At 33.5% G+C, this 9,866-nt stretch overlaps 1 long non-coding RNA gene across 1 annotated transcript; it reads right to left on the reverse strand.

The window, feature by feature from the left end:
• Window positions 1–841: 841 nt before the first annotated feature.
• LOC136272033 (uncharacterized) lies at window positions 842–9,412 on the reverse strand. The gene is made up of 4 exons (XR_010709906.1): window positions 9,351–9,412; window positions 3,864–4,062; window positions 3,613–3,732; window positions 842–908 (listed from the first exon to the last, which is right to left on the reverse strand). It is a non-coding gene; the product is annotated as an uncharacterized lncRNA (long non-coding RNA).
• Between the last annotated feature and the right edge of the window lie 454 nt (window positions 9,413–9,866).

A 9,866-nucleotide genomic window follows, 5' to 3' on the forward strand; every position in this document is an offset into this window, starting at 1 on the left:
TAAGGTTAACAAAGCAGAACTGACTACATTATAATATTGATTAATAAACCAGTCTAAAAATTCATTTTGAAGAAAACTGACAGAATTAAAAATGACACATTAATTGGCCATGTAAAAGAAGGCGGACTGAACAAACTGATGACGAATCTAAAATTACAAGGTTTAAACCTTTTGACCACTAGATTGAAAGCTTCATGCAAGTAAAAACGAGTCAGTGGTCTATGAATTTGGTGTTCATGTTTCATTTTCTTTAGAAAATGAAGTGATTTATATTAACAAGTATTAAACACAATATATTTAAGACCATGGAATTTTTTTTTTAATTCATAGAATTGTCATGGATAAATATGACGTGCGGCTGTAAATATTTAATATATTAATGTTACCTTCAAGAGTAAGATTTGTTGGAAAAAAGGGATAGATGGGAAGAGAAACTGTCAATATCAGCAATAGCACAATCAATGACATAATCAATGACACAATCAATGGCACAATAAGTAGCACAAGTTTTTGTTCGCTCAAGCCTCTACTGAAATACAAGAAAACGGTATATCAATTTCAATTGATTAATCACATCGATTCAGGAAAATAGAAATGAGACACCAACATACTTACAACAAAATTTATAAGGGTTTATTTATATATACATGTTATCTTCATTAGATGGATTTTCATTATTGCAAACAATTTCCAACATGTAATTCAAATCATTAAAATTGTATCAAAATTTAATTGGGAACCTTTAAGGCCATTTTATAAAGTCTATATTTGAATTGAATATAAGGAAAGTAATGTTTGGAAGTCATTGATTTTTTTTACAAGAGGAACACTGATTACTTACTCTAAAATGTTCGTCTCTGTTTCTGTGATTGAAATGTCGGAAAGTTCTGATTTGATGCAAGCAGGATCTACCATATCATAAATCATAAAATACGTCCCTTAACTTGTTTTAATTCATTTGATTCATTACAAGTCAATTCTCAATAAACATAATCATATGTACGACGAAATGAATGCTAGAGAAGTTGTACATGGAGAACTCGTATACGTCAAATAGAGTAAGGGTCTATGAGAATTTGTTAACAGGATTATTTTTTTTTGCCAACCTGCACACATATAACAACGCAGATAAATGTTTTTTTGCAATATATATTATCGTAAATCGCGCTTGATAGTAAAGTATACACGAAGGCCGATATAGCAATGCTTTAAGTGACGATACTGTATTACAAGTGCAATTTGCAACAAAGATTCTGATTCGCGCATTTTTGTAGACCCGCCCATTTATCAAATGCACGTTGTTGACAATATGTTGCCGAGCAAATGGAAAAATGGAAAACAAATATGTCGGGAAAAAGAAAAATTATAATATTATTGCAGTTGCAACTTCCTTCTCACCACAACATTTTTCGGTCAAAATATGAATGCTTTACTTACATTTAAACGCTTTGATTTGGAACATATCCAATTTCAGACACTTTTTTTTTGCAAATCTTTGATAAAGCAATATATTGGGATTCTATTTACCAGACTCTTGTCGTTTTAATGTCGGTAATTCTTTTTTTTTAATTAGGTTTTTTATTTCACAACATATGTACATATATGACATAATGGGTGATTGGAACATTTGTAGAAACATATTAGATATATAGTCTTTAGGCTATTTCTACTTAATAGTACAATTTTGTATATTTAATATGAAGTGCAGCTGATTTTGAGAGAGAGAGAGAGAGAGAGAGAGAGAGAGACAGAGAGAGATCATGCAGGTGGATTACAATACATATAAAGACTATGCTATACTGAGGACAATTCAAATGATATGCATGAGGGTTCACAGAGATCTAAAAAAAAAACCCAAAAAACACAAAAACCCCCCAGAAAAATTACACTTGTCTATATAACTACAATTTTTCACAGAAATTCTGGCAGCGGCTTTCATATTCCTTATATTTACATCTTCGATTTCGACATAATTAACTCGTAATAACGAGATAATTAACTCGTTATGCAGTTTCCGCCCAATTATGTTATCTTAGTTGGTCAGAACGCCATTATACAAAGAGACAGAATTTAGAATGGGGGATATTTTGATTAAATGTACTAAGTATTTTTTTATCCTTGAATACAGAATAATAGCTTGGGAAGACTATGGATTATAATGTGGATTTATATCGTTCATTTTGTGAAGTATAGTTCTGACTGTGCTAATACAATTATGTTGTCTTGCTGTGTCTGAAAATGTTTAAGACTCATGTTTCTAGCATTTAAAACTATTGTATTTAAAACGTAAAGATTTAAAAGTAGACAGAAAGTTTTATAAGGTTTTGAAAATGATGCTAAAAACGTTTTCTCAATAATAACAAAAAATGCTTAACGAGACGAGTACAGATCGAGTACGCACGCTTTCGCGCAGCGTTTCATTTGTATTGTGACGTCATCTTCTTACTTTGTTGAGGTCATGGCGTGATAGTTTCAACTGCAGATATTCAGCAAAATATGTTAAAAATAGCTCGTTTGATGCTCGTTTGATGCGTAAAATTGATATTATATTGTGGAATAAACATAAATGTCTCGAAGTATAAGCTATATTTGGGCTCGGGTCGAAAACGTGAAGAGGGTTCAGCAAGCCTAGCCCTCTGTCACGTTTTCTTAACCCGCCTAAATATCGCTTAATTCATTATTTCAAGACATTAACCATGTATTTTATATTAATGACCTTTAATATGTGATGTTATATATATATTTATTACCAATTTGAAAATATGTCTGAATGTTTTAATAATATTATAAATATCACCATTTCCGCTTTTGTTAAATGAAAAATAGCCATTATCTGACAAATATGGGAAATTGGGCATACAAAAAAACAACTTTGATAAGACCCCTGGAACAAACTAGAAGGTAAAAGTTTTTTTCATTTGACCATTTGATGCCTTAAAGCAATAAATTTAATATGTAGAACAGAAAAAGAAATCCACAGGGCAGAAGTTTTAAAAAATTGTAAAAAAAAAAAAAGAGGTGCAAATTTGATGCATTTCAATCAAAATCCCATAGGGTCCTATGTTAGAAATTAACAAACTTTGAGATGACCCCTTAAACAAACGGTGTGGTAAATGTCTTATATTTTTTTTTATCTTAAAATAATAATTATATCAGTAGAAATTCATGTTAAAAATTTCATTCAAAAATCTAGGGCAGAACAAATTAGACCCGGCCTCGTTAAAATGTTTCTTGCAACCGTTTTGTGAACATTCCTTAGAAATGTTTTAGAAAATGTTATTATAACGTAAAAAAACATTTTTTTAGATTTACGTTGTAATAACGTTTTCAAATATGTTTTGGTAACATTTCTACAACGTTTTTAAAACGTTGTTGTGTTAAATTGGCACGTACAACTCGTATCTCCAAATCGGGATAGAATCTGTACTGATAAAAACGGGATCGAGTTCTCCAGGGTACGACCTCTGATTCCAACGTAAGAAATATAAATAATAAGGAAAACAGTAATGATGTATTGCTTTTTAAACTTGATTTGTACACGAAATTGGATATCGCTAATAAAATCATCAATGCTAAAATTGTTTTTCTGCTTAGTACATTAAATGCACTTACAGTGGAACACCTCAGACGATCTGTAAATCAAGAAACTTGTATTAATTAATCCAGGACATCTGAAATCGTAGTTTTCTTGAATCTTGCCTCTTTTTTCGTCGAACTCGGGGCAGAAAAAACCTAAATTAGACATAGAATTGTAACTCAATTACACCTTGTTTATGAAGTAATTATCAAAGACAATAAACATACATGTAGTTTGACAATGCAAGAATCAATCGTACGTTATTTTCTTTAAATTGATCCATTACCTATTATGTGTTTATCTTCTCCACAGAATACAAATGACCGATTTCTCCAGTGGTTAAGGAGACAATGGTACTTTAATGCTACGTTTTTTGAGCTGCAGTTCTTTGCTATTGCGTCTTCTAGCCATTTTTTCTTCGAGGCTGGACAAGATGGAACTTTTTGAACGTCAATTACTTGAGGTTCACCCTGATTTTCATCCAACTATCAAAAAAGATATTCATCAATCAGTTGAAATTCCAATTAAAACGTGATCTAACTTTTGTTTCTCAATTCAACTTTGAATTTTTGATTCTAGTGTTTTCAAGCACGAGTTCACCCATTGAATATATTGCCCGGGTGATTGATCAATATTATATCTTAACTGAAAATGTCCCGCTTATTTATTTTTCCCTAAGTGTTGTTAAAATTCAATTATTGATTACGTTTATTACTTATGCGACTGTTTAAACTGTCTGTAACCTCAAAACAACGATTTATTTTGCTAATCGTTCATATTTTTAACACTCGATTAGCGTGAATTATAATTTCGAAGTGTTTGAGACTACTGTCTGCATAGATCATTTGGATCAGTGACCGACATGGTATATATGTTTTGGGAATACTTTTTATAAATGCCTGGGCGTCTTCTTTATGAAAACCCCAAAAGCAATGCAAAAGATTCTGGAAAATCTTGATTAAAGTATCATTGCACATCGCAAATATTAGCTATCTTCTGAATACAAGTAGCACCAAAGAATGCGGTTGTAAACCATTTTATAAACAAACCGGAAACAGATGTATAACACTCAAGACCTAAACATGTAACCAACATGAATTAAGAATACTGGCACTACACTTCTTTCCTTTTAAATATGATGGACATCTGACATTTATATTGCTACGAATGTTCATCATCGATCATCATGTCCATATTGAGAGAGACTACACAAATTGGCTAAATTAAAAATTGAAAAATAAGTTAAAGAATAATTTTTTCTTTTTTTAATGCAACATGAACACAATTGTCTATATACAGTTTTCATTGTTCACGTCTACTCTTGGTATAGTTTTGGAAGAGTGTTACGAGAAGATCGTTTTGGTTAGCTCCTTTCTTGAGTTGATGATGGCTGTTGATTAATATCATCCGCGGTACGGAGATAAGCGGACAATAATTGTCTTGTTGATTCGAGTAGGAAAATGTATCTAATGAAATTCATAGTTACAAATCACATGGTGGCGAGGGTTTGATTGGTGTTCGACTAACAGGAGAAATCAGTTCTAACCCATCTTCTGACTAAGACGCATCAATTATGGGGATACCAGTTTAAGTTCCGAGGTTTAGCAAATAATTAGCTCTAAAGTTAAAAAAACAGTGGAATCGTCACAAAATTAAATTTTAAGCTGCATGAAGACTCTGATAGACAGCAATTTAAGAAATTTTAAACGTCTATGGAAACTTCACAGAAGGAACTCTCGTCATCGCAGTTAGCGAAAAATAGTGGAGAACAATTATGGCAGTCAGTCATGGAAAACGCAGTAACGGGAAAACGCGCAAGTCATAATTAAACTTAAAGTAGCAGACGCAAGTTTGGAAGGCACGAACCTTAGCGTTGAAAACAAACACTACCCAGACAAAGATTAAAAAAGATATTCAAATTTTAAATGAGGGACAGACATTGATAAAAAGAGAGCTGATTCTAGTCCTTTAGTGTTGAAGGTAGTGGCTGAATACCAAGCCTACCCCATCGCTGACGATTCCGACGATAAAGAAGAGTAATGATGCGCAAAATATAGCAGAGAAAAAGGACAAACAACAAAATACGCAGCGGACACAAAAGAACGACTATTTAAGGCCTCACCCATACAAGAAGGACAACTTTAGGTCACCTAGGGTCAAGCCAAGAGACATGCTATCAGTGCGGGTATAAAGGCCACTGGGCGAGACACAGTAAAAGAAACTCAACGACAGGGATAAGTATAATTGTTAATACAATCAGAAATTCAGATAACAATTCAGTTTCAGAAAATAACTATTCGAACTCACTCCTGTCGACGTCGGTCACAGATGAGTGCATTACAAACAAGGTAAGCCAAGTCGGGCATTTGAACACCTATTCATCAAAGTGGGTTAAAACATGTGTTGACAATAACATTAGAGATATCATTTCTCAGGGATATGAAATTCCCTTTAAAAACAATTTCAGAATGTGTCGAATTAAAATAATAACAGCTCTTCATTAGAAAATGTAGAATTTGTCTTGTCAGAAATCGAGTCTTTGTTGGCAAAAAATTGCATTTCAGAGGTGAGTATGAAAAAATGACAATAACAAACCATCAACCATCTCAAACATCCATAAAACGAAATACAAATTCAAAGCAGAGCAACACGGACCTCCAAAAAGACAAAGGCAGGATCAGGTGCCTAGAGGAGTGAGCAGCCTCTACTGACCGTCGCACCCGCCGTGTGCTCCCTGTCACAATTGGGCATGTCATAATCGAGGTAAATGTCAAAATCGGGGAAAATGTCATAAAAGGGAAAAACAAAAGTAAATGGTTTGGTTTGTTTGTGATGTTCAAAATACAAACCTTGAGCCAACACGGACCTCCATTACATTGTAGGTAGGGTCAGGTGTCATGGAGGAGTGAGCATCCTCTGCCGACCAGTCACACCCGCAATTAGGTGATTAATTATGGTCTAACAATTAGCATGAAAAACGTCAGTCAGCATGTGACCCAGTGGAAGATTGTATTTGCTGACAAGGTCGTTGTATCGACTATAGAACTTACGAAAAGAAACGTGGTCAATCCGCTTATTGTTGCCTATAACAGATCAGGTAAGTCCAGGTTAGTCCTAGACTGTTGACATGTAGATTTTCATTTGAATAAATATAGGTATAGATATGAGGACGCTGAAGTAGTGAGAGATATGTTTGATATCGGTGATTTTGTTTTCACATTTGATCGTAGGTCAGCATACCATCATATATCTTTTTTTGCAAGCAGTAGTTAAGCTCTAGCTGGAATATTTATGGTCGGCAAAAGTAGTTCTGCCCTTTGGTTAATTTACAGCTTGTTACATTTTTTCAAATTGAAGGTTACTGAGCATTTTGTTTAGTACATGAGGTCATATAATGTCATAATTGTCATGTATTTAAATGACAATTTGGGAGGCAGTTCTTCACAGTTGGACGCTTTTAGAGTCAGCTGATTTGTCAGGGATGAGTTACAAAATTTTGGATTTTAGCTAGCTCATGAAAAATGTCAGTGGTTGCTGTCTCAAAACGTGAATTGAGTAGATTTAGAATGGGATTTTCAGAATGGTTTAGTCAGAGTGTCTCGAGGAAGGATAAGTCTGGATTATGACTAGATTTATGTATTTTTCTGTAGAGATGAGGGTTAGTTGGAATCGCAAAGTATTGTTGTCAGAATATGCAATTCGGGAAATTTTGTTTTGGTCACAAAGCATGAAGTCATTGAACTGTTGTGGTGTATTGGTTAGAAATACTGATTTATCAGAAACGAGAGATTTTGGGTTATTCAGTGAGGCATAAGATGTAGGTTATGCGGGGTGGGGGTTATATTAACCCAACAGTTTAGCGTTCAGAAAAAAGTTCCTCACAGCATGCAAGGTGGCGATAGAGTCCTACAGAAGAAAATATTACTGTTTGTGGTTCTTGGATTCAGAAGGAATGCATTAAGAGCTAGAATCAGTTCATAGAATAATTAACACGCATTCAGATGACTCAAGAAGTTCGTCTTTGGTTTTTACATTGACAGCAAAATTGTGTCTCATATTTTAGAGGTTGGCAGTAAGAAAGAATTTGCAATCAATTGCTTCTGATATTTTTAAGTCGTGTAGTTATAATAAAATTACATTAATTCTGAAATGGATTCCGAGATCGGAAAAAACCAAGATGCTGAAATGATCAGCAGGCAGACTGATATAATGGGGTATTAGAATTTCAATGTACAATTATTTGTGTGAAGCGTGCAGTCTACATGACGTTTACGCATTTGCCACACAATACAACACCTAGTAAATATTCAGTATTTTACACAAAGCCTTGGTGTCCTGGTATACATGGCATTGGTGCATTTAATTTTTCTTGGACGGGATCAAATATGATCGTTACTCCTCTGCGAGTTTTTATTTTTCAAAAACATACAAAAAACGTTTGTCAGAAATAGTGTTAGGAACAATAGTTGTTCCTAGATGGATTTCAGCTCCTTTTTGGTCTTCGATTTCGCTTGTCTTGCAAAGAACTCGTATTAAGTAACCTAAAATGTTGTAACGTACAATTTTTATGATTATTTATGTGTGTACATTAATAAAATTAAAACTGACCAATACAGGCAAGGAAAGAAGGTGTTAGTCGCAAACGGTCCCTCATGTGCTTGTCTTTTAAAAATGTTACAAAAAATATGTTATTTGGCAGATATAAATTAGTTTTCTTCAGATTTTTTATTTAAGCCAGTTTCAGATCACGTGGTATTGCAAAGTTGTTATTAAAAAACCCAAAAAGATTAGTTACACTGCTGCAAGGAAAAACATTATTTCTAGGCTTAAAGAGGTAAGCTCTGGTTTTAATTTAAGTTTACATACGCTTAGACCAGGCGGAGCTACAGGCGCAGTCAGTTCAAGTGTAAATGAAAGGTGTATTAAAAGACACGATCGCTTGAAGTGCAATTCTAGTAAGGAAGTGTATGTTGAAGATGAGTTAGACAATCGACAGGCAGTTTCCAAAGAATTGGGTGGCCCATTCACTGTGTTCTACTTTATTAAGTATTCCAGTCATTACAAAACGATCCAATTCTTTGTCAACCGTGGGCCGCAGTTTGTAGAAAACCGCGTGAGCTTTACAGAATGTTAGTGTTGCTGTCTCTCTAACTTTTTACTTTTGTTGATTCCTTCAAAAATGCCTTCACATTACGTACGTTTACATGCGAGATAAATATGTTGACAAGAAACTTATAAGTTGCATGTCAACATAACTAAGTTGCATTTCGACATTGATATGTTGCATGTCAATATATTTTTCTTGCATGTGAACATAACTAAGTTGCATTTCAACATATTTATCTAGCATGTGAACATAACTAAGTTGCGTGTTGACATAATTAAGTAGCATGTGCACATAACTAAGTTCCATGTCGACATAAATAAGTAGCATGTGAACATAATTAAGTTGCATGTCGACATAAATAAGTTACATGTCAGCATATTTATCGTGCATGTTAACTTAAATAAGTTGCATGTCGACATAAATGAGTAGCAACTAGCATCTTCGATGTCACATGTAAGCGATATTTGAGACATATTATGTTGCATATTGACATAACTATCTTGCATGTCAACATATTTATCCTGCATGTCGACATATTTGATAGAAAAATAACTTGCACACAATGGGCAGACATATGCCACAATATAAGAATGTTGAAAGTTATGTTTTTATTTTTTCAAATTATTAATTGTATATTGATATAGTGGAAATTAGATTTAAAATTACCTGAGAAACACAAAAGAACAGGATTAATCCAACCAGTAACAATACCTTACAAGACATCCTGTAATTGAAAGGAAATGACATTAATGAATTTCACAAAAATTTTAAAGGGATGTTCATATTGTGAAAACAGGCTACGGTATTATTATTTTTTGTATCGATGTATGCAAAGGCTCAGCCCCACTGATTTGAAATATTCCGTTCATAAAAAAATAAACATGCCAAATTTGTTTATATTTTGGAATTAGGTAGAAACCTATTTTTGAAAATTATTTCGGGTTGTTTTGATAATGAGGCCAATATTTGTGTGTGGAATTCTTAAGGAATGGGGAATCATTCTTTGAGTATTATGAGATGATAATTTTGGTCGGGGCGTGATCAAATCAAATAAAGCCCGAAGGGCTTTATGAAAGATTTGATCACGCCCCGACCGAAATTATCACCTCATAGTACTCAAAGAATGATTCCTTATTACTTATATTTTTATAATTTTAAGCCATCATACTTATCGACACTGGA

Source organism: Magallana gigas, chromosome 10 (assembly GCF_963853765.1).
Source record: "Magallana gigas chromosome 10, xbMagGiga1.1, whole genome shotgun sequence".
NCBI lineage: Eukaryota > Metazoa > Mollusca > Bivalvia > Ostreida > Ostreidae > Magallana > Magallana gigas.